This window comes from Pseudophryne corroboree, chromosome 5 (genome assembly GCF_028390025.1).
Source record: "Pseudophryne corroboree isolate aPseCor3 chromosome 5, aPseCor3.hap2, whole genome shotgun sequence".
Taxonomy (NCBI): domain Eukaryota; kingdom Metazoa; phylum Chordata; class Amphibia; order Anura; family Myobatrachidae; genus Pseudophryne; species Pseudophryne corroboree.
Window position 1 is genome coordinate 825,274,646 of NC_086448.1, and position 25,265 is coordinate 825,299,910.

At 48.9% G+C, this 25,265-nt stretch overlaps 1 pseudogene; it reads left to right on the forward strand.

The window, feature by feature from the left end:
• Positions 1 to 24,998, forward strand: part of LOC134928606 (kinesin-like protein KIF9) — a 372,888-nt pseudogene extending 347,890 nt beyond the window's left edge.
• Positions 24,999 to 25,265: the final 267 nt, after the last annotated feature.

Consider the following 25,265-nt stretch of genomic DNA (forward strand, 5'->3'; position numbering starts at 1 on the left):
TATGCATTGGACAGATGATGCCGTCTTAAGCGGCATATGAAAGGCTGAGGATTGTGTGGAGAAGGGTTCTCGGGCCTGGTCTCCACAGCTATAGCTGGTAATTCTGATATTTTGCCTTATATTCCTGCACAGCCTAGGAAAGCACAACATTATTGAATGCAGCTTTTCGAATATAGAAACAAGAAAGTCCGAGGTGCGTCCTTTCTTGCCAGAGCCGGGGGCAGAGGAAAGAAGCTGCACAACACAGCTAGTTCCCGGGAACAGAAGTCCTCCCCGGCCTCTACAAAAATCCACCGCTTGTCGCTGGGGCTCCACAGGCGGAGCTAGTCCCGGTGGGGACACGCCTTCGTAAGCTCTGCCACAAGGGGGTTCACTTCCTATTAGATCCCTGGGTAATAGATATTGTGTCTCAGGGATACCAGCTGGACTGTGAGAAGATGCCCCCTCACCGACGGCCCTGCGGGTTTCCCCCCAAGAGAGGGAGCCAGTGTTAACTGCAATTCACAAATTGTATCTTTAACAGGTGGTGGTCATGGGGCCCCTCCTTCAACTTGAGGGGGTTATTATTCGACCATGTTGTAATCCCGAAACCAGACGGTTCGGTCAGACCCATATTGAATTAAAATCCCTGAACATATACCTGAAAAGGTTCAAGTTCAAGATGGAATCGCTAAGAGCGGTCATTGCGAGCCTGAAAAGGGGGAGACTTTATCGTGAATCGGGACATAGGGGATGCATACCTTCATGTCCCCATTTCTCCACCTCATTAGGCGTACCTCAGAATTGCGGTACGGGATTGTCATTACCAATTTCAGACGTTGCCGTTTGGTCTCTCCACGGCTCCGAGAATATTCACCAAGGTAATGGCGGATATGATGGTGCTCCTGCGGACGCAAGGTGTCACTATTATCACGTACTTGGCCGATCTCATAAAAGCGATATCGAGAGAGCAGTGGTGGAACAACGTATCACTTTCTCTGGAAGTGTAACGGCAACACAGCTGGATTCTATATATTTCAAAGTCGCAGTTGGTTCCTACAGCTCATCTGCCTCTCCTAGGCATGATCCTAGACACAGACCAGAAAGGGGTTTATCTCCCGATAGAGAGAGCTCAGGAGCTCATGACACTGGTCAGGAATCTATTAAAACCAAAACAGGTGTCAGTGCATCACTGCACTCGAGTCCTGGGAAGAATGGTGGCATCATACGAGGCCATTCCCTTAGGCAGGTTCCATGCGAGGACCTTCCAATGGGACTTACTGGGGTTCGGATCACATCTTCTGATGCATCGGTTAATCACCCTATCCCCCAGGGCCAGGGTGTCTCTCCTGTGGTGGCTGCGAAGTGCTCACCTTCTCGAGGGCCGCAGATTCGGCATTCAGGACTGGGTCCTGGTGACCACGGATTTAAGCCTCCGAGGGTGGGGAGCAGTTACACAGGGAAGAAATTTCCAAGGTTGATGGTCAAGTCAACAGACTTGCCTTCACATCAATTTCCTGGAACTAAGGGCCATATACAACGCCCTAAGTTTAGCGGAGATCCTGCTTCGCGACCAACCGGTTCTGATCCAGTCAGACCGCAAGGGCTCATGTAAACCGCCAAGGCGGCACAAGGAGCAGGGTGGCGAGAGTAGAAGCCACCAGAATTCTTCGCTGGGCGGAGAATCAAGTAAGCACACAGTCAGCAGTGTTCATTCCGGGAGTGGACAACTTGGAAGCAGACTTCCTCAGCAGGCCTCCACCCGGGAGAGTGGGGACTTCATCGGGAAGTCTTCACGCAGTTTGCAAAGAATTGGGAACTGCCTCAGGTGGACTTGATGGCGTCTCACCTCAATAAAAAGCTAAAAAAGGTTTTACGCCAGGTCAAAAGACCCTCAGGCGATAGCTGTGGTCGCACTAGTAACACCGTGGGTGTTCCAGTCGGTCTATGAATTCCCTCCTCTTCCTCTCATACCCAAGGGCTGAGAATTGTTATATACGGAGGAGTGAGAACAATATTCTTTGCTCCGGATTGGCCAAGAAGAACTTGGTGCCCAGAATTGCAAGAAATTATCTCAGAGGACCCATGGCCTCTGCCTCTCAGACAGGACCTGTTGCAAGAGGACCCCTGTCTGTTCCAAGACTTACCGCGGCTGCGCTTGACGGCATGGCTGTTGAACGCCGGATCCTAACGGAAAAGGGAATTCCGGAGGAAGTCATTCCTACGCCGATTAAAGCTATGAAGGACGTGACAGCAAAACATTATCACCGAATATGGCGAAAATATGTTGCTTGGTGTGAGGCCAGGAAGGCCCCTACAGAGGAATTTCAGCTTGGGCGATTCCTACACTTCCTGCAGGCAGGTGTGACTATGGGTCTTAAACTAGGATCCATAAAGGTCCAGATTTTGGCCCTATCCATTTTCTTTCAAAAAGAACTGGCTTCACTGCCTGAGGTTCAGACATTTGTTAAGGGAGTGCTGCATATTCAGCCCCCCTTTTGTGCCACCAGTGGCACCGTGGGATCTCAATGTAGTTTTGGATTTCCTGAAATCCCACTGGTTTGAGCCACTTACGACAGTGGAGCTCAAGTATCTCACTTGGAAAGTGGTCATGCTGTTGGCCTTGGCTTCGGCTAGGCGTGTGTCAGTATTGGCGGCTTTGTCATGTAAAAGCCCCTACCTGATTTTCCATGTAAATAGGGCAGAATTGCGGACCCGTCCGCAGTTTCTGCCAAAGGTGGTGTCATCTTTTCACCTGAACCAACCTATTGTGGTACCTGCGGCTACTCGTGACGTGGAGGACTCCAAGTTACTCGATGTAGTCCGGGCTTTGAAGATTTATGTTTCTAGAACGGCTGGAGTCAGAAAGACTGATTCGCTGTTCATACTGTATGCACCCAACAAGCTGGGTGCGCCTGCTTCAAAGCAAACTATTGCTCGCTGGATCTGTAACACGATTCAGTAAGCTCATTCTGCGGCAGGATTGCCGCATCCAAGATCAGTCAAGGCCCATTCCACAAGGAAGGTGGGCTCTTCTTGGGCGGCTGCCTGAGGGGTCTCGGCATTACAACTTTGCCGAGTAGCTACTTGGTCGGGTTCAAACACTTTTGCTAAGTTCTATAAGTTTGATACCCTTGCTAAGGAGGACCTTGAGTTTGCTCATTCGGTGCTGCAGAGTCATCCACACTCTCCCGCCCGTTTGGGAGCTTTGGTATAATCCTCATGGTCCTTACGGAGTCCCCAGCATCCACTTAGGACGTTAGAGAAAATAAGATTTTACTCACCAGTAAATTTATTTCTCGTAGTCCGTAGTGGATGCTGGGCGCCCGTCCCAAGTGCGGACTTTCTGCAATACGTGTATATAGTTATTGCGTAATACAGGGTTTTTGGTTATGAGCCATCCGTTCTGTTAGGCTCAGTTATGTTCATACTGTTAACTGGGTAAGTTTATCACAAGTTGTACGGTGTGATTGGTGTGGCTGGAATGAATCTTACCCTGGGTTCCAAATGCTTTCCTTATTATGTCAGCTCTTCCGGGCACAGTTTCCATAACTGAGGTCTGGGGGAGGGGCATAGAGGGAGGAGCCAGTGCACACCAGATATAGTACTAAATCTTTCTTAGAGTGCCCAGTCTCCTTCGGAGCCCGTCTATTCCCCATGGTCCTTACGGAGTCCCCAGCATCCACTACGGACTATGAGAAATAGATTTACCGGTGAGTAAAATCTTATTTTCTTTTTCATCCACTAGGGGTCACTGGAGTACTCTTGGGATATGGACGGCTTCCGTAGGAAACAGGGCACTGAATATTTAAATTTAGAACACTCCACCCCTCCATATCCCCGAGTACCTCAGTGTTTTTTCTGTGCTCAAAGTAGCAACAGGTCTGTGGCTTGGTCCACAATTCTTTTGAATATTTTTATTTTTTTTAGTGAATATTTTTTCGTTTTTTCATACACATCCCTTTCCCCCTTCCAAAAGGCAGGGTCAGGGATAGTGCAAGCTGCTACTAGCAGCTTTGGCGTGTCGGTCCTCACTGAATGAGCTCCCTCACAGCCATACAGATCCTGCAGACAGGCTGCCCGGGCGCTTGCAGAGAAGCCCCGTCGGAACCTCATCACAGCAGCAGGAGTCACGGTATGTTGAACGGGGCGGTCAGCTCCCGCTGCCGCCCCGCTGTGTGGGGACATTACACTGCAGTGAGAACTGCTAACAGAGGGTGCAATCAGCGGCATGAGGGGAGATAACCTGCAGCAGCAGCAGTATGCTAGGCTGCAGGGTAATTACACAGGATTTCATATAGATGTCACTTTAAAGGCTGGTAACCTGCACTGTGATTATATGTGTAAGCATGGCAGCCATTTTAACCATGCTTCCTGTGTCTTCCGGCTGTGATTCCAGAACGTTCCAGTACTACATCTCTACTCCACCGGAGGCGCAGGGGTGTTAGAGGGAATTTGGGATCACATTTCATAGTACTGGCCACGTGTACTGCACTTGGCCAGATATATATATATAGAGACACCTTACTACTATTTTACTGAGTCGTGCAAGTGTCTGTTTTTTGTGTATTGTATTGTCTGTCGCCATAATGAGTAAGGCACCAGCAAAAACTAAAAAGCATCACTGCAATGTCTTTAGCAGTGTGTTACCGGATGGATCTACCACATGTACAGTATGTTTTGTGGATTCGGTTCCGAATACAATTTCTGCTCCGATTTTAAAGCCAATTTCCTCCCCGGACCCTCCATGGGAAAGGCTAGCCAATGTACTGGCTGGGTTGCAATCAGAATTGACCGCCGCTCGACAGGAGCGGAAAATGGCAAGATCTGAGTCTAGGGTGAGACCGCCAGAACTACCGGAGGCGTCTCAGCCTTGCGAAAGTTCCAAATCCATTTTGGGGAGACGGGATAAATGATTTACCAGTTTCTGCTATGTTGCATTCTGACGATTCCATGCCAAATCTCACGGAACAAGATGAGGGTGAGGAGGGTGAAGTGGAGTCAGATGGCGAGGATTTTAACAGCTCAGGCATTGATAATCTCATCAGAGCGGTGCGTCAGTCTCTGAAGTTTACAGAAACTGAGGAGCCTCTCACAAATGATCAGGTTGTCTTTACTAAACAACAAAGAACTCCAATAAGTTTTCCTGTGTCGGAGTCTCTTAATAAGATGTTAGTAGAAACACGACAGAATCCAGATAAACGGTTTTCTATACCTCGCAGATTTAAGTCTAGTTACCCGTTTCCAGACTCTGTGACATGTACATGGGAGAATCCACCAATAGTTGATTCGTCAGTGTCGAAGCTTACAAAGAAATTAACCATACCAGTGCCAGTGGCTACTACGCTTAAAGACCCTTCAGATCGCAAAATAGAAACTATGCTAAAGTCCATGTATTTAGCAGCAGTAGTGCTGCTGAGACCTGGCTTGGTTGGTATCTGGGTCACTAAGGCGCTCATAGTATGGATAACAGAACTCAAGTCTGCCCTACATGACGAACACCTTATACTTCTTGCTGATCAAATGTGTGAGGCTGCGGAGTATCTCTGTACAGCTTCTACTGACGTCTTTCAGCTCACTTCTCGTATTTCATCGTCGCTAGTTACGGCACGGCGAGCACTCTGGCTGCGTTCTTGGCAAGCGGAGGCAGAGGTCAAAAGAGGTATAGAGGCGTTACCTTACGATGGCAAGAAGTTGTTTGGTCCTGAATTGGACACATGGATTTTCTGAGGCTACGGGATGAAAGTCGGTTTTCTTACCATTGCCTCCACCGATACCAAGAAGGAGGTGTCACAACTGAGGGTTTTGGCTGACAGGGGAAAGCCTCAGTTGTAGGGGCTGAGAGGAACTTAAACCGGGGAGGTTTAATCAGACCCCTGGACATGTAAGTGTTAAAATGAAACCCGAAGGTGTGACCATGACAACCAGGTAAAAGTCAAAATAAAAGTTTATTAACAGACTCCGTGTAAACAAACAGCATTCAAGGTAAATAATGGTAATGATAAATAATATGATTCCTGGAGCACTCTGACCATGAAATGGTTACACAGGACACTGGTAGGTAAGAACAGCTGTTAAAGTCCTTAGATGGAATAACCTTACCAGGCCTGGCTGTAGTAGTGAGGATATCCAAGGAACATGCCAGTAGATGGAACAGATGAAGCTGGTAACTTGAATCAGCTGTTGTATTTGCTGCATATAACCAGCCAGGTGGTAAGACACGGAGTGGATGCGGAATGGGATCAGCCAGATGATAAAGTCACTAAATGAATGCTGGGTGGAACCAGCCAGGTGATGAAACATGGAGTGGATATAGTAAGATGCTAGGGAGCGTGGAAACAGAGGAGTTGAAGGATGATTACCAGTGGTAGTGGATACTGCTGGAAGCAGATGAAATAGCTGGAAACTGGATCAGCCACGGAGGACTGCAGAGTCAGGCTGCACCGCAGGATGGTAGGCAGGTGCGGGTCTCTTTAGGGGATGCTGGAGACAGGAGCTGAAACCTGGAAACACAACCACAGGAGAGAGACTGGAACAAGGTATGACAAACAAAGCACTGACCATTTGCTAGCCCAGACACAGGATACTTATACCTGCAGCAATGCAGGTATTGGCTGGGCAATTATGCAGATTTCCAGGCAGTGGATTGGAGGAACTGAAGCATGTGATTGAATCCAACATGGCTGCGCCCATGTTAGAACTTGGAGGGAAAGCTGGCTTGGAAACCATGTGGAAACACAACAGCAATGGCGGCGCCGGCTGCAGAGGACAGGAGACGCCATGCAGGATTCAAACACGGCGCCGCTGTGACAGCGTCTCAGCGTGACAGGAGGGATATGCAGAATGTGGACACAGATTAGATCCGGCCAGCCTCAGGAGACATCTGAAAGGCAAGTAATGGCGTCCAGATACCCGGATCGTAACAGGAGGTACTCTGGACCTTCGTTTAAATCCTTTAGACCTCAGTCCTTTCGAGGACATGGCAGAGGAACAGCCACGCCTGGTAGAGGTGGTCGTGGACCTGGTTTCCAACAAACCAACACAAGTCGTCAGGACGCTAAGGTTACCGACAAGCCAGTGGCATGACGGGCTACCAGCCCATCTCGGTTCTCCGATTGTGGGAGCACACCTTCAGACGTTCCATTTGGTGTGGTTCCAGACATCCGCTGATGGGTGGATCCGCAATTTAGTGTTAAGAGGTTACAAAATAGAGTTCGGCTTTCTTCCGCCACTGCGGTTTTTCAAGACAGGACTGCCTCTGTCGGACGACAAGAGGGTGGTTCTGCAAATTGCCATTCAGTCCCTACTGGATTCAGCAGTTTTGATTCCGGTCCCTGTACACAACAGGGTCAGGGTTATTATTCCAGTCTGTTTGTGGTACCGAAGCCGGATGGCTCAGTCAGGCCAATATTGAACTTAAAGGGTCTCAATCGGTACGTAACTTACTACAGATTCAAGATGGAATGTCTGCGCTCAGTGATTGCAACTTTAGAGCCAAAGGAATTCATGATTGCGCTAGATCTCAAGGATGCATACTTACACATTCCGATTTTGGCTGCCTCATCAGAGGTTCTTGCGGTTTGCAATACGCCAAAACCATTACCAGTTTCAGGCTCTACCGTTTGGCCTCTCGTCGGCGCCTCGGGTATTCACCAAAGTGATGTCTGTGATAGCTCATCTCAGATCCCTGGGAGTGACAATAGTTCCGTATTTAGACGATCTGCTCATCAAAGCCCCGTCTCAACAGATGCTTCTCCAACATGCGCGGCTAACGTATGTACTAGTTCACCACGGTTGGATTGTCAACTTCAAAAAATCACATCTCATTCCGTCTCAACGCCTTCAATTCCTAGGTATGATTCTCGATACGGTAAATCAAAGAATTTACCTACCACAACAGAAAGTACAGATTATTCGCCATCTAGTACAACTAGTGCTCAAGCCACGCACTGTCTCGGTACATTTGTGCATTCGCCTCTTAGGAACAATGGTTGCAGCTTTCGAAGCGCTTCAGTTCGGAAGATTTCACTCACGTCCTTTTCAACTGGATGTGCTCGCACAGTGGTCGGGCTCGCATCTGCAGATTCACCACAGGGTGAGGTTGTCGCCAAGGGCAAGGGTGTCTCTACTCTGGTGGCTCAAGGAACACAATTTAACCGCAGGGAAACTATTCGGCGGCTGGAATTGGATAATTCTAACGACGGACGCGAGTCTCAGAGGTTGGGGAGCTGTAGTTCAAAATTGTTAGCTCCAGGGTCTCTGGGCGGATCACGAAAGATTGCTGTCTATAAATGTCCTAGAACTCCGCGCAATTTACAAGCAGTACACCTGCTTCGCTCTCAGACTGTCCAAGTGCAGTCAGACAACGCAACGGCAGTCATACATCAACAAACAAGGAGGAACAAGAAGCCGCATGGCAATGCGGGAAGTAGCTTGAATCCTCAATTGGGCAGAATATCACCAGGTGATATTGTCGGCAGTGTTCATTCCGGGAGTGGACAACTGGGAGGCGGATTATCTCAGCCGTCGGAATTTTCATCCAGGAGAATGGGCATTAAATCCAGAGTGTTTCACATGTTGGTTCACAGGTGGGGTTGCCCTCAGGTGGACCTGATGGCGTCTCGCCACAGTCACCAAACACTCCAGTATGTGTCCAGAACGAGAGATCCAAAGGCAGTGGCTGTAAAATTTGTAAAAAAGCAAAGATGTAAGTGGACACATCTGTACCCCTCCTTCAGCAAGGAAAGGGTTACTATTCCACAGTGTTTGTGGTACCGAAACCGGACGGTTTGGTGAGACCCATCTTAAATTTAAAATCCTTGAACACTTATATCAAAAGGTTCAAGTTCAAGATGGAATCGCTCAGGGCGGTTATTGCGAGCCTGGACGAGGGGGAGTAGATGGTCTCCCTGGACATCAAGGATGCGTACCTGCATGTCCCAATTTACCCTCCTCACCAGGAGTACCCCAAATTTGTGGTACAGGACTGTCACTATCAGTTCCAGATGCTGCCGTATGGGTTATCCACGGCACCGAGGGTCTTTACCAAGGTAATGGCCGAAATGATGATACTCCTTCGCAAGAAGGGAGTTTTAATTATCCCGTACTTGGACGATCTCCTGATAAAGGCGAGGTCCAAGGAACAGTTGGTAGTGGGGGTAGCACTTTCTCGGGAAGTGCTGCAACAGCACGGCTGGATTCTCAATATTCCAAAGTCACAGCTGGTCCCGACGACACGTCTACTGTTCCTCGGAATGATTCTGGACACAGACCAGAAAAGAGTGTTTCTTCCAATGGAAAAAGCCGAGGAGTTGTCATCTCTAGTCAGAGACATCCTAAAACCGGGACAGGTGTCGGTACATCAATGCACACGAGTCCTGGGGAAAAGGGTAGCTTCGTACGAAGCAATTCCATTCGGAAGGTTCCACGCAAGGACTTTCCAGCGGGACCTGTTGGACAAATGGTCCGGGTCCCATCTCCAGATGCAACGACGGATAACCCTGTCGGCAAGAACCAGGGTGTCGCTGCTGTGGTGGCTGCAGAGGGCTCATCTACTAGAGGGCCGCAGATTCGGAATACAGGACTGGGTCCTGGTGACCACGGATGCCAGCCTTCAGGGCTGGGGTGCAGTCACACAGGGAAGAAATTTCCAAGGACTGTGGTCAAATCAGGAAATTTCACTTCACATAAATATTCTGGAGCTAAGGGCCATTTACAATGCCCTAAGCCAAGCAAGGCCCCTGCTTCAGAACCAGCCGGTACTGACAACATCACGGCGGTCGCCCATGTAAACAGACAGGGCGGCACAAGAAGCAGGAGGGCAATGGCAGAAGCCACAAGGATTCACCGATGGGCAGAGAATCATGTGTTAGCACTGACAGCAGTGTTCATTCCTGGAGTGGACAACTGGGAAGCAGACTTTCTCAGCAGGCACTACCTCCACCCGGGAGAATGTGGACTTCATCCAGAAGTCTTCCAAATGCTGGTAAACCGTTGGGAAAGACCACAGGTGGACATGATGGCGTCCCGCCTCAACAAAAAGCTAAAAAGATATTGCGCCAGGTCAAGGGACCCTCAGGCGATCGCTGTGGACGCTCTAGTAACACCGTGGGTGTACCAGTCGGTTTATGTGTTTCCTCCTCTGCCTCTCATTCCCAAGGTACTGAGAATAATAAGAAGGCGAGGAGTGAAAACTATACTCGTGGTTCCGGATTGGCCAAGAAGAGCTTGGTACCCGGAACTTCAAGAGATGCTTGCAGAGGACCCATGGCCTCTGCCGCTCAGATAAGACCTGCTGCAGCAGGGACCCTGTCTGTTCAAAGACTTACCGCGGCTACGTTTGACGGCATGGCGGTTGAACACCGGATCCTAAAGGAAAAAGGCATTCCGGAGGAAGTCATCCCTACCCTGATCAAAGCCAGGAAGAATGTCACCGCAAAGCATTATCACCGCATTTGGCGGAAGTATGTTGCTTGGTGTGAGGCCAAGAATGCCCCAACGGAGGAATTTCAACTGGGTCGATTCCTACATTTCCTGCAAGCAGGTGTGACTTTGGGCCTCAAATTGGGGTCCATAAAAGTCCAGATCTCGGCCCTGTCGATTTTCTTCCAGAAAGAACTGGCTTCACTGCCTGAAGTTCAGACTTTTGTCAAGGGAGTTCTGCATATTCAGCCTCCTTTTGTGCCCCTAGTGGCACCTTGGGATCTCAATGTGGTTTTGGAGTTCCTGAAATCACATTGGTTTGAGCCACTTAAGACTGTGGATTTGAAATATCTCACGTGGAAGGTGGTTATGATGTTGGCTCTGGCTTCGGCCAGACGTGTGTCAGAATTGGCGGCTTTGTCCTGTAAAAGCCCCTATCTGATTTTCCAAATGGATAGGGCAGAGTTGAGGACTCGTCCTCACTTTCTCCAGAAGGTGGTATCAGCTTTTCACTTGAACCAACCTATTGTGGTGCCTGCGGCTACTAGGGACTTGGAGGACTCCAAGTTTCTGGACGTAGTCAGGGCCCTGAAAATATATGTTTCCAGGACGGCTGGAGTCAGGAAAACTGACTCGCTGTTTATCCTGTATGCACCCAACAAGCTGGGTGCTCCTGCTTCTAAGCAGACTATCGTGCGCTGGACTTGTAGCACTATTCAGCTGGCGCATTCTGCGGTGGGACTACCGCAGCCTAAATCAGTAAAAGCCCATTCCACAAGGAAGGTGGGCTCATCTTGGGCGGCTGCCCGAGGGGTCTCGGCTTTACAACTTTGCCGAGCTGCTACTTGGTCAGGGGCAAACACGTTTGCAAAATTCTATAAATTTGATACACTGGCTGAGGAGGACCTGGAGTTCTCTCATTCGGTGCTGCAGAGTCATCCGCACTCTCCCGCCCGTTGGGGAGCTTTGGTATAATCCCCATGGTCCTTACGGAGTCCCCAGCATCCACTATGACGTTAGAGAAAATAAGAATTTACTCACCGGTAATTCTATTTCTCGTAGTCCGTAGTGGATGCTGGGCGCCCATCCCAAGTGCGGATTGTCTGCAATACTTGTAAATAGTTATTGTTACACAAATCGGGTTGTTATTGCGAGCCATCTGTTCAGCGGCTCCTTTTGTTATCATACTGTTAACCGGGGTTCCTATCACGAGTTATACGGTGTGATTGGTGTGGCTGGTATGAGTCTTACCCGGGATTCAAAATCCTTCCTTATTGTGTCAGCTCTTCCGGGCACAGTGTCCTAACTGAGGCTTGGAGGAGGGTCATAGGGGGAGGAGCCAGTGCACACCAGGTAGTCCTACATCTTTCTTAGAGTGCCCAGTCTCCTGCGGAGCCCATCTATTCCCCATGGTCCTTACGGAGTCCCCAGCATCCACTACGGACTACGAGAAATAGAATTACCGGTGAGTAAATTCTTATTTTCCATTGGTGTGTTATCAAGAATTATGACCCTCTTACTTTTAGGGTATCCAGGATCCTTGATTTTCTTCCAGCCTGATTAGATCTTGGATTGAGGCTGGCTTCACTGAAGGTACAGGTATCAGCCTTGTCCATATGGTTTCAGAAAAGGATTGCTACGCTTCCTGACATTCAAATCTTTTTCCAGGGCATACTCAGAATGCAACCTCCGTTTGTCCCTCCAGTAGGCCCCTTGGGATATGTCCATAGTACTCCAGTAACTACAGTAGTCCCCGTATGAACCTCTGGGCTCGGTAGATCTTAAATGGCTTAGCTCAAAGACACTTTTTCTTCTTGCAATTGCATCGGCCAGAAGGGTGTTAGACTTAGGGGCACTTTCGTGTAAGTTCCCATTCCTGATTTCTCTAACGTCCTAGAGGATGCTGGGACTCCGTAAGGACCATGGGGATAGATGGGCTCCGCAGGAGACATGGGCACTTTAAGAAAGACTTTGACTATGGGTGTGCACTGGCTCCTCCCTCTATGCCGCTCCTCCAGACCTCAGTTTGATACTGTGCCCAGTGGAGACTGGGTGCATTTCAGGAGCTCTCCTGAGTTTCCTGTAAAGAAAGCATTTTAGTTAGGTTTTTTTATGTTCAGGGAGCCTGCTGGCAACAGACTCCCTGCATCGAGGGACTGAGGAGAGAGAAACAGACCCACTTCTCTGAGTTTCAGGGCTCTGTTTGTTAGGCTACTGGACACCATTAGCTCCACAGGGATCGGTACGCAGGTCTCACCCTCGCCGCCCGTCCCAGAACCGCGCCGCCGTCCTCCTCGCAGAGCCGGAAGATAGAAGCCGGGTGAGTATGAGAGGAAAAGATCTTCAGAGGCAGCAGAAGACTTGATCTTCACTGAGGTAACGCACAGCACTGCAGCTGTGCGCCATTGCTCCCATTCACCTCACACACAGCGGTCACTGTAAGGGTGCAGGGCGCAGGGGGGGGTGCCCTGGGCAGTAATATAAACCTCTCCTGTGGCAAATGTATATATATACACATGTACAGCTGGGCACTGTTCATGTATATAAAGAGCCCCCGCCATGTTATTAAGAATTTTTAGCGGGACAGAAGCCCGCCGCCGAGGGGGCGGGGCTTCTCCCTCAGCACTCACCAGCGCCATTTTTTCTCCACAGCACCGCTGAGAGGAAGCTCCCCGGACTCTCCCCTGCTTGACACACGGTGAAAGAGGGTTTTAAAGTAGAGGGGGCACATAATTGGCGCATATACATACTTAAAAAGCACTACTGGGTAAACATTTTGTGTTTTTCCCTGGGTCATATAGCGCTGGGGTGTGTTCTGGCATACTCTCTCTCTGTCTCTCCAAAGGGCCTTTTGGGGGAACTGTCCTCAGATAAGAGGATTCCCTGTGTGTGTGTGGTGTGTCGGTACGCGTGTGTCGACATGTCTGAGGTAGAAGGTATTCAGGAGGAGGAAGAGACAAAAATAAATGAGGTGTCGCCGTCGGCAGCGCCGACACCTGACTGGATGGATATGTGGAATGTTTTAAGTGCTAATGTAAACTTATTGCACAATAGATTGGACAAAGCTGAACCCATGCCTGTCCCTATGTCGCAGGGACCTTCGGGGTCTCAGAAGCGCCCACTATCCCAAATAATTGACACAGATACCGACAGGGATTCAGACTCCAGTGTCGACTACGATGATGCAAAATTACAGCCAAGAGTGGCATAATGTATTCGATATATGATTATTGCAATAAAAGATGTTTTGCATATCACAGAGGAACCCCCTGTCCCTGACACGAGGGTACACATGTATAAGGGAAAGAAACCTAAGGTAACCTTTCCCTCCTCCCATGAGCTGAACGAATTATGCGAAAAAGCTTGGGAATCTCCAGACAAAAAACTGCAGATTCCCAAAAGGATTCTTATAGCGTATCCTTTCCCGCCAAAGGACAGAATACGGTGGGAATCCTCCCCTAGGGTAGACAAGGCTTTGACACGCTTATCAAAAAAGATAGCGCTCCCATCCCAAGATACAGCTACCCTCAAGGATCCTGCTGATCGCAAGCAGGAGGTTACCTTGAAGTCCATTTACACACATTCTGGTACAATACTCAGACCGGCAATTGCGTCGGCCTGGGTTTGTAGTGCTGTAGCTGCATGGACTGAATCCTTATCAGCGGATATTGAGACCCTTGATAAGGATACCATTTTATTGACCCTAGGGCATATAAAAGATGCTGTCTTGTATATGAGGGATGCTCAAAGAGACATTGGTCTACTGGGTTCTAGAATAAACGCTATGTCTATTTCTGCTAGGCGAGTCTTATGGACCCGACAGTGGACAGGTGATGCCGACTCAAAGAGGCATATGGAGTTTTTGCCTTACAAGGGTGAGGAATTATTTGGAGAGGGCCTCTCGGACCTCGTCTCCACAGCTACAGCAGGTAAATCAAATTTTTTGCCTTATATTCCCTCACAATCTAAGAAAGCGCCTTATTATCAAATGCAGTCCTTTCGTTCAAATAAAAGCAAAAGAGTACGTGGATCGTCATTTCTTGCCAGAGGTAGGGGCAGAGGGAAAAAGCTGCACAACACAGCTACAGTAGTTCCCAGGAACAGAAGTCCTCCCCGGCCTCTGCAAAATCCACCGCATGACGCTGGGGCTCCCCTGAGGGAGTCCGCTCCAGTGGGGGCACGTCTTCGACTTTTCAGCACATCTGGGTTCACTCACAGGTGGATCCCTGGGCGATAGAAATTGTTTCCCAGGGATACAAGCTGGAATTCGTAGAGGTGCCTACTCGCCGTTTTTTCAAGTCGGCGCTACCGACTTCTCCCCTTGAAAGGGAGATAGTGTTACATGCGATTCACAAATTGTGTCTTCAACAAGTGGTGGTCGAGGTTCCCCTGCTTCAAAGAGGGAAGGGGTACTACTCAACTCTGTTTGTGGTCCCTAAACCGGACGGTTCGGTCAGACCCATTTTGAATTTAAAATCCCTGAACCTTTACTTAAAACGGTTCAAGTTCAAGATGGAATCGCTCAGAGCGGTCATCGCCAGCCTGGAAGGGGGGGATTTTATGGTATCCCTGGACATAAAGGATGCATACCTGCATGTTCCTATATATCCTCCTCATCAGGCGTACCTGAGATTTGCGGTACAGGATTGTCATTACCAATTTCAGACGTTGTCGTTTGGGCTCTCCACGGCCCCGAGAATTTTCACCAAGGTAATGGCGGAAATGATGGTACTCATGCGCAAGCATGGTGTCACAATTATCCCGTACTTGGATGATCTCCTCATAAAAGCGAGATCACGGGAGAAGTTGCTGAACAGCGTATCACTCTCCCTGAAGGTGTTACAGCGACACTCAATATTCCAAAGTCGCAGCTGAATCCTACGACTTGTCTGCCCTTCTTGGGCATGATTCTGGACACAGACCAGAAAAGGGTTTTTCCTCCGATAGAAAAAGCGCAGGAACTCATGACTCTAGTCAAGAACCTGTTGAAGCCAAAACATTGCACTCAAGTCCTGGGAAAAATGGTGGCGACATACGAAGCCATTCCCTTCGGCAGGTTCCATGCAAGGACTTTCCAATGGGACCTATTGGATGCATCAGCGGATCACCCTGTCCCCCAGGGCCAGGGTATCTCTCTTGTGGTGGCTGCAGAGTGCTCATCTTCTAGAGGGCCGCAGGTTCGGCATTCAGGATTGGATACTGGTGACCACGGACGCGAGCCTCCGAGGTTGGGGAGCAGTCACACAGGGAAGAAATTTCCAAGGCCTTTGGTCAAGTCAAGAGACTTGTCTTCACATCAACATCCTGGAACTAAGGGCCATATACAACGCCCTACATCAAGCGGAGACCTTACTTCGCGACCGACCAGTTCTGATCCAGTCAGACAACGTCACCGCAGTAGCTCATGTAAACCGCCAAGGCGGCACAAGGAGCAGAGTGGCGATGGCCGAAGCCACCAGAATTCTTCGCTGGGCAGAGAATCATGTAAGCGCACTGTCAGCAGTGTTCATTCCGGGAGTGGACAACTGGGAAGCAGACTTCCTCAGCAGACACGACCTGCATCCGGGAGAGTGGGGACTTCATCAGGAAGTCTTCGCACAGATTGCAAGTTGTGGGGACTGCCCCAAATAGACATGATGGCGTCCCATCTCAACAAAAAGCTACAAAGGTATTGCGCCAGGTCAAGAGACCCTCAGACGGTAGCTGTGGACGCCCTAGTGACACTGTGGGTGTTCCAGTCGGTCTATGTATTTCCTCCTCTTCCTCTCATTCCCAAGGTGTTGAGAATAATAAGAAAAAGAGGAGTGAGAACAATACTCATTGTTCCGGATTGGCCACGAAGGACCTGGTATCCGGATCTGCAGGAAATGCTCACAGAGGATCCGTGGCCTCTTCCTCTAAGACAGGACTTGTTGCAACAGGGGCCCTGTCTGTTCCAAGACTTACCGCGGCTGCGTTTGACGGCATGGCGGTTGAACACCGGATCCCAGCGGGAAAAGGTATTCCGGATGAGGTCATTCCTACGCTAGCAAAGACTAGGAAGGACGTGACATCTAAACATTATCACCGAATATGGCGAAAATATGTTTCTTGGTGTGAGGCCAGGAATGCTCCTACGGAAGAATTCCATCTAGGCCGTTTTCTTCACTTCCTACAAACTGGAGTGAATTTGGGCCTAAAATTAGGCTCCATTAAAGTTCAGATTTCGGCCTTATCCATTTTCTTTCAAAAGGAATTGGCCTCTCTGCCTGAAGTACAGACTTTTGTGAAGGGAGTGCTGCATATTCAGCCTCCTTTTGTACCTCCGGTGGCGCCTTGGGACCTTAACGTGGTGTTAAGTTTTCATAAGTCACATTGGTTTGAACCACTTAAAACAGTGGAGTTGAAATATCTCACTTGGAAGGTGGTCATGTTGTTAGCCTTGGCTTCGGCTAGGCGAGTTTCAGAATAAGCGGCTTTATCACATAAAAGCCCCTATCTGGTTTTCCATATGGATAGAGCGGAATTGCGGACCCGTACTCAATTCCTACCTAAGGTGGTCTCATCCTTTCATATGAACCAACCTATTGTCGTGCCTGTGACTACTCGTGACTTGGAGTCCCTTGATGTGGTCAGGGCTTTGAAAATTTACGTGGCCAGAACGGCTAGGATCAGGAAACAGAAGCACTGTTTGTTCTGTATGCAGCCAACAAGGTTGGTGGCCCTGCTTCAAAGCAGACTATTGCTCGCTGGATCTGTAACACGATTCAGCAGGCGCATTCTACGGCAGGATTGCCGTTGCCAAAATCGGTTAAGGCCCATTCCACTAGGAAAGTGGGCTCGTCTTGGGCGGCTGCCCGAGGGGTCTCGGCACTACAGCTGTTCCGAGCTGCTACTTGGTCAGGGTCAAACACCTTTGCAAAGTTCTATAAGTTTGATACCCTGGTTGAGGAGGACCTCCTGTTTGCTCAATCGGTGCTGCAGAGTCATCCGCACTCTCACGCCCGTTTGGGAGCTTTGGTATAATCCCCATGGTCCTTACGGAGTCCCAGCATCCTCTAGGACATTAGAGAAAATAAGATTTTAAACCTACCGGTAAATCTTTTTCTCTGACGTCCTAGTGGATGCTGGGAACTCCGTAAGGACCATGGAGGGGAATAGTGGCTCCGCAGGAGACTGGGCACATCTAAAGAAAGCTTTAGGATCACCTGGTGTGCACTGGCTCCTCCCCCTATGACCCTCCTCCAAGCCTCAGTTAGATTTCTGTGCCCGACGAGAAGGGTGCACACTAGGGGCTCTCCTGAGCTCTTTGTGAAAGTTTTAGTTTAGGTTTATTATTTTCCGTGAGACCTGCTGGCAACAGGCTCACTGCATCGAGGGACTAAGGGGAGAAGAAGCGAACTCACCTGCGTGCAGAGTGGATTGGGCTTCTTAGGCTACTGGACATTAGCTCCAGAGGGACGATCACAGGTTCAGCCTGGATGGGTCCCGGAGCCGCGCCGCCGGCCCCCTTACAGAGCCAGAAGAGCGAAGAGGTCCGGGAAAATCGGCGGCAGAAGACGATCCTGTCTTCAGATAAGGTAGCGCACAGCACCGCAGCTGTGCGCCATTGCTCTCAGCACACTTCACACTCCGGTCACTGAGGGTGCAGGGCGCTGGGGGGGGCAGCGCCCTGAGACGCAATAAATCGATAAAAACCTTATATGGCTAAAATAAATGCATCACATATAACTCCTGGGCTATATGGATGCATTTAACCCCTGCCAAAACATACAGAAAAAGGATGATAAGGACGCCGAGAAAGGGGCGGAGCCTATCTCCTCAGCACACTGGCGCCATTTTCCCTCACAGCTCAGTTGGAGGGAAGCTCCCTGGCTCTCCCCTGCAGTCACTACACTACAGAAAGGGGTTAAAAAAGAGAGGGGGGCACAAATTAGGCGCAGTATAAACAATACAGCAGCTATAAAGGGAAAAACACTTATATAAGGTTATCCCTGTATATATATAGCGCTCTGGTGTGTGCTGGCAAACTCTCCCTCTGTCTCCCCAAAGGGCTAGTGGTGTCCTGTCCTCTATCAGAGCATTCCCTGTGTGTGTGCTGTGTGTCGGTACGTTTGTGTCGACATGTATGAGGAGAAAAATGATGAGGAGACGGAGTAGAGTGTCTGTAATAGTGTTGTCACCCCCTAGGGGGTCGACACCTGAGTGGATGTACTGTTGAAATTGCGTGACAGTGTCAGCTTTGTATAAAAGACAGTGGTTGACATGAGACAGCCGGCTACTCAGCTTGTGCATGTCCAGACGTCTCATACAGGGGCCCTAAAGCGCCCGTTACCTCAGATACAGACGCCGACACGGGTACTGACTCCTGTGTCGACGGTGAAGAGACAACCGTGATTTCCAATAGGGCCACACATTGCATGATTGAGGCAATGGAAAAAGTTTACACTTTTCTGATAATATGAATACCACCAAAAAAAGGGGTATTATGTTTGGTGAGGAAAAACTTCCTGTAGTTTTCCTGAATCTGAGAAATAAAATGAGGTGTGTGATGATGCGTGGGTTTCCCCCCGATAACAATTGATAATTTCTAAAAAAGTTATTGGCAGTATACCTTTTCCCGCCAGAGGTTAGGGTGCGTTGGGAAACACCCCCTAGGGGGGATAAGGCGCTCACACGCTTGTAAGAACAAGGGCTCTACCCTCTCCTGAGATGGCCGCCCTTAAGGATCCTGCTGATAGAAAGCAGGAGCGTATCCTAAAATGTATTTACACACATACTGGTGTTATACTGCGACCAGCAATCGCCTCAGCCTGGATGTGCAGTGCTGGGTTGGCGTGGTCGGATTCCCTGACTGGAAATATGATATCCTAGATAAGGACAGTATATTATTGCCTATAGAGCAATTAAAAGATGCATTTCTATATATGCATGATGCACAGCGGAATATTTGCCGACTGGCATCAAGTATAAGTGTGTTGTCCAATTATTCCAGTAAAGTGGTCAGGTGATGCGGATTCCAAACGGCATTTGGAAGTATTGCCTTAAAAGAGGGGATGTACCCCAGGTCGCCTCTCAAAATAAGACGCCGTATTATCAGGCGCAGTCCTGGTTGGCAAGCGGACAAAAGGGTTCCTCTTTTCTGCTCGTGACAGAGGGAGAGGAAAATGGCTGCAGAGATCAGCCAGTTCCAAGGAACAGAAACCCTTTTCCGCCTCTGCCAAGCCCTCAGTATGACGCTAGGGCTTTACAAGTTCAGGCACGGTGGGGTCCCGTTCTCAATGAATTTCAGTGCGCAGTGGGCTCACTCGCAAGTAGACCCCTGGATCCTTCAGATAATATTTCAGGGGTACAAATTGGAATTCGAGACGTATTCCCCTCGCCGTTTCCAAAGGTCTGTTTTACCGACGTCTCCCGCTGACAGGGAGGCAGTTTTGGAAGCCATTCACAAGCTGTATTCCCAGCAGGTGATAATCAAGGTACCCCTCCTGCAACAGGGAACGGGGTATTATTCCACACTATTGTGGTACCGAAGCCAGACGGCTCGGTGAGACCGATTTTAAAATCTAAAATCTAAAATCTTTGAACACTTGCATACAGAGGTTCAAATTCAAAATTGAGTCACTCAGAGCAGTGATTGCAAACCTGGAAGAAGGGGACTACATGATGTCTCGGGACATCAAGGATGCTTACCTTCATGTCAAAATTTACCCTTCTCACCAAGGGTATTTCAGGTTATGGTACAGAACTGTATCAGTTCAGACGCTGCCGTAGGGATGGTCCACGGCACCCCGGGTCTTTACTGAAGTAATGACCGTAATGATGATATTCCTTCGAAGGAAGGGAATTTTAGTTATCCTTTACTTCGACGATTCCCTGATAAGGGTAAGATCCAGGGAACAGTTGGAGATCGGTGTAGCACTATATCAGGTAGTGTTGCGGCAGCACGATTGGATTCTCAATATTCCAAAAATCGCAGCTGGTTCCGACGACTTGTCTTCTGTTCCTAGGGATGATCCTGGACACAGTCCAGAAAGAAGGTGTTTCTCCCGGAGGAGAAAGCCAGGGAGTTATCCGAGCTAGTCAGGAACCTCCTAAAACCGAACCAAGTCTCAGTGCATCAATGCACAAGGGTTCTGGGTAAAAATGGTGGCTTCCTACAAAGCAATCCCATTCGGCAGATTCCACGCACAGTGGAACCTACTGGACAAATGGTCCGGGTCGCATCTTCAGATGCTTCAGCGGATAACCCTGTCACCAGGGACAAGGGTATCCCTCCTGTGGTGGTTGCAGAGTGCTCATCTTCTAGAGGGCCGCAGATTCGGCATTCGGGACTGGGTCCTGGTGGCCACGGATGCCAGCCTGCGAGGCTGGGGAGCAGTCACACAGGGAAGGAATTTCCAGGGCTTATGGTCAAGCCTGGAGACATCTCTTCATATAAACATTCTGGAACTAAGGGCCATTTACAATGCCCTAAGTCAAGCGAAACCCCTGCTTCAGGGTCAGGCGGTATTGATCCAATTGGACATCACGTCAGTCGCCCACGTAAACAGACAGGGCGGCACGAGAAGCAGGAGGGCAATGGCAGAAGCTGCAAGGATTTTCGCTGGGCGGAAAATCATGTGATAGCACTGTCAGCAGTGTTCATTCCGGGAGTGGACAACTGGGAAGCAGACTTCCTCAGCAAACACGACCTTCACCCGGGAGAGTGGGGACTTCACCCAGAAGTCTTCCACCTGATTGTAAACCGTTGGGAAAAACCAAAGGTGGACATAATGGCGTCCCGTCTAAACAAAAAACTAGACAGATATTGCGCCAGGTCAAGGGACCCTCAGGCAATAGCGGTGGACGCTCTGGTAACACCGTGTATGTGTTCCCTCCTCTGCCTCTCATACCAAAAGTCCTGAGAATCATAAGAAGGAGAGGAGTAAGAACTATACTCGTGGTTCCGGATTGGCCAAGAAGGACTTGGTATCCGGAACTTCAAGAGATGCTCACGGACGAACCGTGGCCTCTACCTCTAAGAAAGGACCTGCTCCAGCAGGGGCCTTGTCTGTTCCAAGACTTACCGCGGCTGCGTTTGACGGCATGGCGGTTGAACGCCGGTTCCTGAAGGAAAAAGGCATTCCAGATGAAGTCATCCCTACCCTGGTCAAGGCCAGGAAGGACGTAACCGCAAAACATTATCACCGCATTTGGTGAAAATATGTTGCGTGGGGTGAGGCCAAGAAGGCCCCTACAGAGGAATTTCAACTGGGTTGTTTCCTCCATTTCCTGCAAACAGGACTGTCTATGGGCCTAAAATTAGGGTCCATTAAGGTTCAAATTTCGGCCCTGTCGATTTTCTTCCAAAAAGAACTGACTTCAGTGCCTGAAGTTCAGACATTTGTAAAAGGGGTACTGCATATACAGCCTCCTTTTGTGCCTCCAGTGGCACCTTGGGATCTCAATGTTGTGTTGAGTTTCCTAAAGTCACATTGGTTTGAACCACTCACCACTGTGGACTTAAAATATCTCACATGAAAGTGACGAGTTAGCCCTGGCTTCAGCCAGGCGTGTCTCAGAATTGGCGGCTTTATCATATAAAAGCCCTTACTTAATATTTCATTCTGACAGGGCAGAATTGAGGACTTCAATTTCTACCTAGGGTGGTTTCTGCATTTCACATGAACCAACCTATTGTGGTACCTGCGGCTACTAAGGACTTGGAGGATTCCAAGTTGCTTGACGTGGTCAGGGCCCTGAAAATATATGTTTCCAGGACGGCTGGAGTCAGAAAATCTGACTCGCTGTTTATCCTGTATGCACCCAACAAACTGGGTGCTCCTGCTTCTAAGCAGACGATTGCTCGTTGGATTTGTAGTACAATTCAGCTTGCACATTCTGTGGCAGGCCTGCCACAGCCAAAAATCTTAAAATGCCCACTCCACAAGGAAGGTGGGCTCATCTTGGGAAGCTGCCCGAGGGGTCTCGGCTTTACAACTTTGCCGAGCAGTTACTTGGTCAGGAGCAAATACGTTTGTAAAATTCTACAAATTTGATACCCTGGCTGAGGAGGACCTGGAGTTCTCTCATTCGGTGCTGCAGAGTCATCCGCACTCTCCCGCCCGTTTGGGAGCTTTGGTATAATCCCCATGGTCCTTACGGAGTTCCCAGCATCCACTAGGACGTCAGAGAAAATAAGAATTTACTTACCGATAATTCTATTTCTCGTAGTCCGTAGTGGATGCTGGGCGCCCATCCCAAGTGCGGATTGTCTGCAATACTGGTACATAATTATTGTTACCAAAAAATTCGGGTTATTGTTGTAGTGAGCCATCTTTTCTAGAGGCTCCTCTATTATCATGCTGTTAACTGGGTTCAGATCACAAGTTGTACAGTGTGATTGGTGTGGCTGGTATGAGTCTTACCCGGGATTCAAAATCCTTCCTTATTGTGTACGCTCGTCCGGGCACAGTATCCTAACTGAGGCTTGGAGGAGGGTCATAGGGGGAGGAGCCAGTGCACACCAGGTGATCCTAAAGCTTTCTTTAGATGTGCCCAGTCTCCTGCGGAGCCGCTATTCCCCTCCATGGTCCTTACGGAGTTCCCAGCATCCACTACGGACTACGAGAAATAGAATTATCGGTAAGTAAATTCTTATTTTCTCATAGTCCGTAGAGGATGCTGGGCGCCCGTCCCAAGTGCGGACTACTTCTGCAAGACTTGTATATAGTTATTGCTTACATAAGGGTTATGTTATAGTTTCATCGGTTTTGGACCGATGTTCTGTTGTTTTTTCATACTGTTAACTAGATAGTATATCACAAGTTATATGGTGTGATTGGTGTGGCTGGTATGAATCTTACCCTTGGATTAACAAAAATCCTTTCCTCGTACTGTCCGTCTCCTCTGGGCACAGTTTCTCTAACTGAGATCTGGAGGAGGGGCATAGAGGGAGGAGCCAGTGCACACCCAGAGTCAAAGTCTTTCTTAAAGTGCCCATGTCTCCTGCGGAGCCTGTCTATCCCCATGGTCCTTACGGAGTCCCAGCATCCTCTACGGACTACGAGAAAAAGATTTACCGGTAGGTTTAAAATCTTAATTTTTTCACCAGGATAGAGCTGTTCTCAGAACCAGACCTGGCTACCATCCAAAGGTAGTCTCAAACTTTAATTTAAATAAAGAAATTGTGGTTCCAGCTTTAAGCTCTCCCGGGTCTTTCCTCCAGCGAGGTCTCACTGGATGTGGTTCGAGCCCTACAGATTTATGTACAGAGAACGGTTTCTGTCAGGAAAGCAGACTCACTCTTTGTCTTTTACAGATTTCACAAAAGAGACTGGCCAGCTAATAAACAATCTCTGGCCAGATGGATCAGTACGACCATATCACATGCTTGCCAACAGGCAGACCTCCCTCTGCCGGACAGCGTCTCTGCTCATTCCTTGAGGTCTGTTGGTCCTTTGTGGGCAGCCCACCGTGGGGCGTCTGCAGAACAGCTCTGCCAGGCGGCCACATGGTCCTCTGTCCACACCTTCCTAAGGTTCTATGCCTTCGACACATTCGCTTCTCAGGATGCCTCATTCGGATGTCTAGTACTCCTCTCGGCCAAGGAGTGTCCCCACCCTGTGGTTTAACTGCTTTAGGACATCTCCGCTGTCCCTGTGAATCAGCATGGATCCCGAAGAAGAAAATAAGAGTTATGGCAAAACTTAACTTCGTTAACGCCTTTTCTTCAAGGTCCATGGGATTCACAGGGCGACCACCCTGATGCACCTGGCTTCAATGGGTTCTTTATTCTGGTTACTAGTTCCCTTCTCTTACGACTGAGAGTGTTTCTTGAATGTACCGTTCTTTCTCCTCTCTCTGATCCTGCTCCTGCCTTGGGCTTGGCTAACAAAACTGAAGTCCCTTGGCCAGGGGGCGGGGCATAGGGAGGGAGGACCAGAGCATCCTGGGAGCTTAAAAGCTTTAGATATCTGGTGCCCGGATCCACCCCGCAGCCCTACACCCTGATGTCCCTGTGAATTCCTACGTTACACAGAGAAACCCTTCTTGAGAGTCTTTCATGTACCTGTGAGGTTTCTGTGGAGGTGCGAGGTTCCCTGTAACAGAGCGTTCTGTGTGCGATTGCCTCGTTTATTCTGTGTTAATCTTGCGAAGAACTGTAATGAGGAGACAGGTCATCATGTCCCCCAAGTAGGTGGATGCATCGATGAGGAGGAGCTACGTCAGAACTTCTGGCTCAAGGACCTGAAGCAGCAATACCAGGCAAGCCACGATGAGCTGCAGGACCTGATGGCAGAGATGCAGAACTGAAAACAAAGGACAAGAGATATCTGCACACACAAATTCCTGTATTGGTAGTTCTTATCTGCCCCGCTGTGCTAGATTTATACATGATAATAGTTGCGGGGGTGCAGCCTTAACAACCAAATACACTTGAATGTATAGGAGGGAGAGAGAAGGGTTGTGTTGACAGGTGCACAAAAAAGTTGACGTTTAATTAAAAAAAGCTTTTAATGAAACATTAATAGTTTTTTTCCCGTTGTTGTTGAGTGAAAAAAACACAGTGAAATATATAGGTTAAAAACAATAGAGCGTAAACGTACATATATTGTATTGTTCTAAAAAAAATAGAGTGCTTTAAAAACAACACGGTGTCTGTCAATTATGTCTCAAGTCTTTTGTCCTATTAATGCATTGCTGCTTTAGAGGTGCTACTCCTTTATTCTGTTCATACAGACCAGGGAGAAGAATAAATTCCTGATTTTGTCTGGTCATGATATAGATAAATAGTGGTATATTCAACCTTTTTCTGACGTCCTAGTGGATGCTGGGAACTCTGTAAGGACCATGGGGAATAGCGGGCTCCGAAGGAGACTGGGCACTCTAAGAAAGAATTA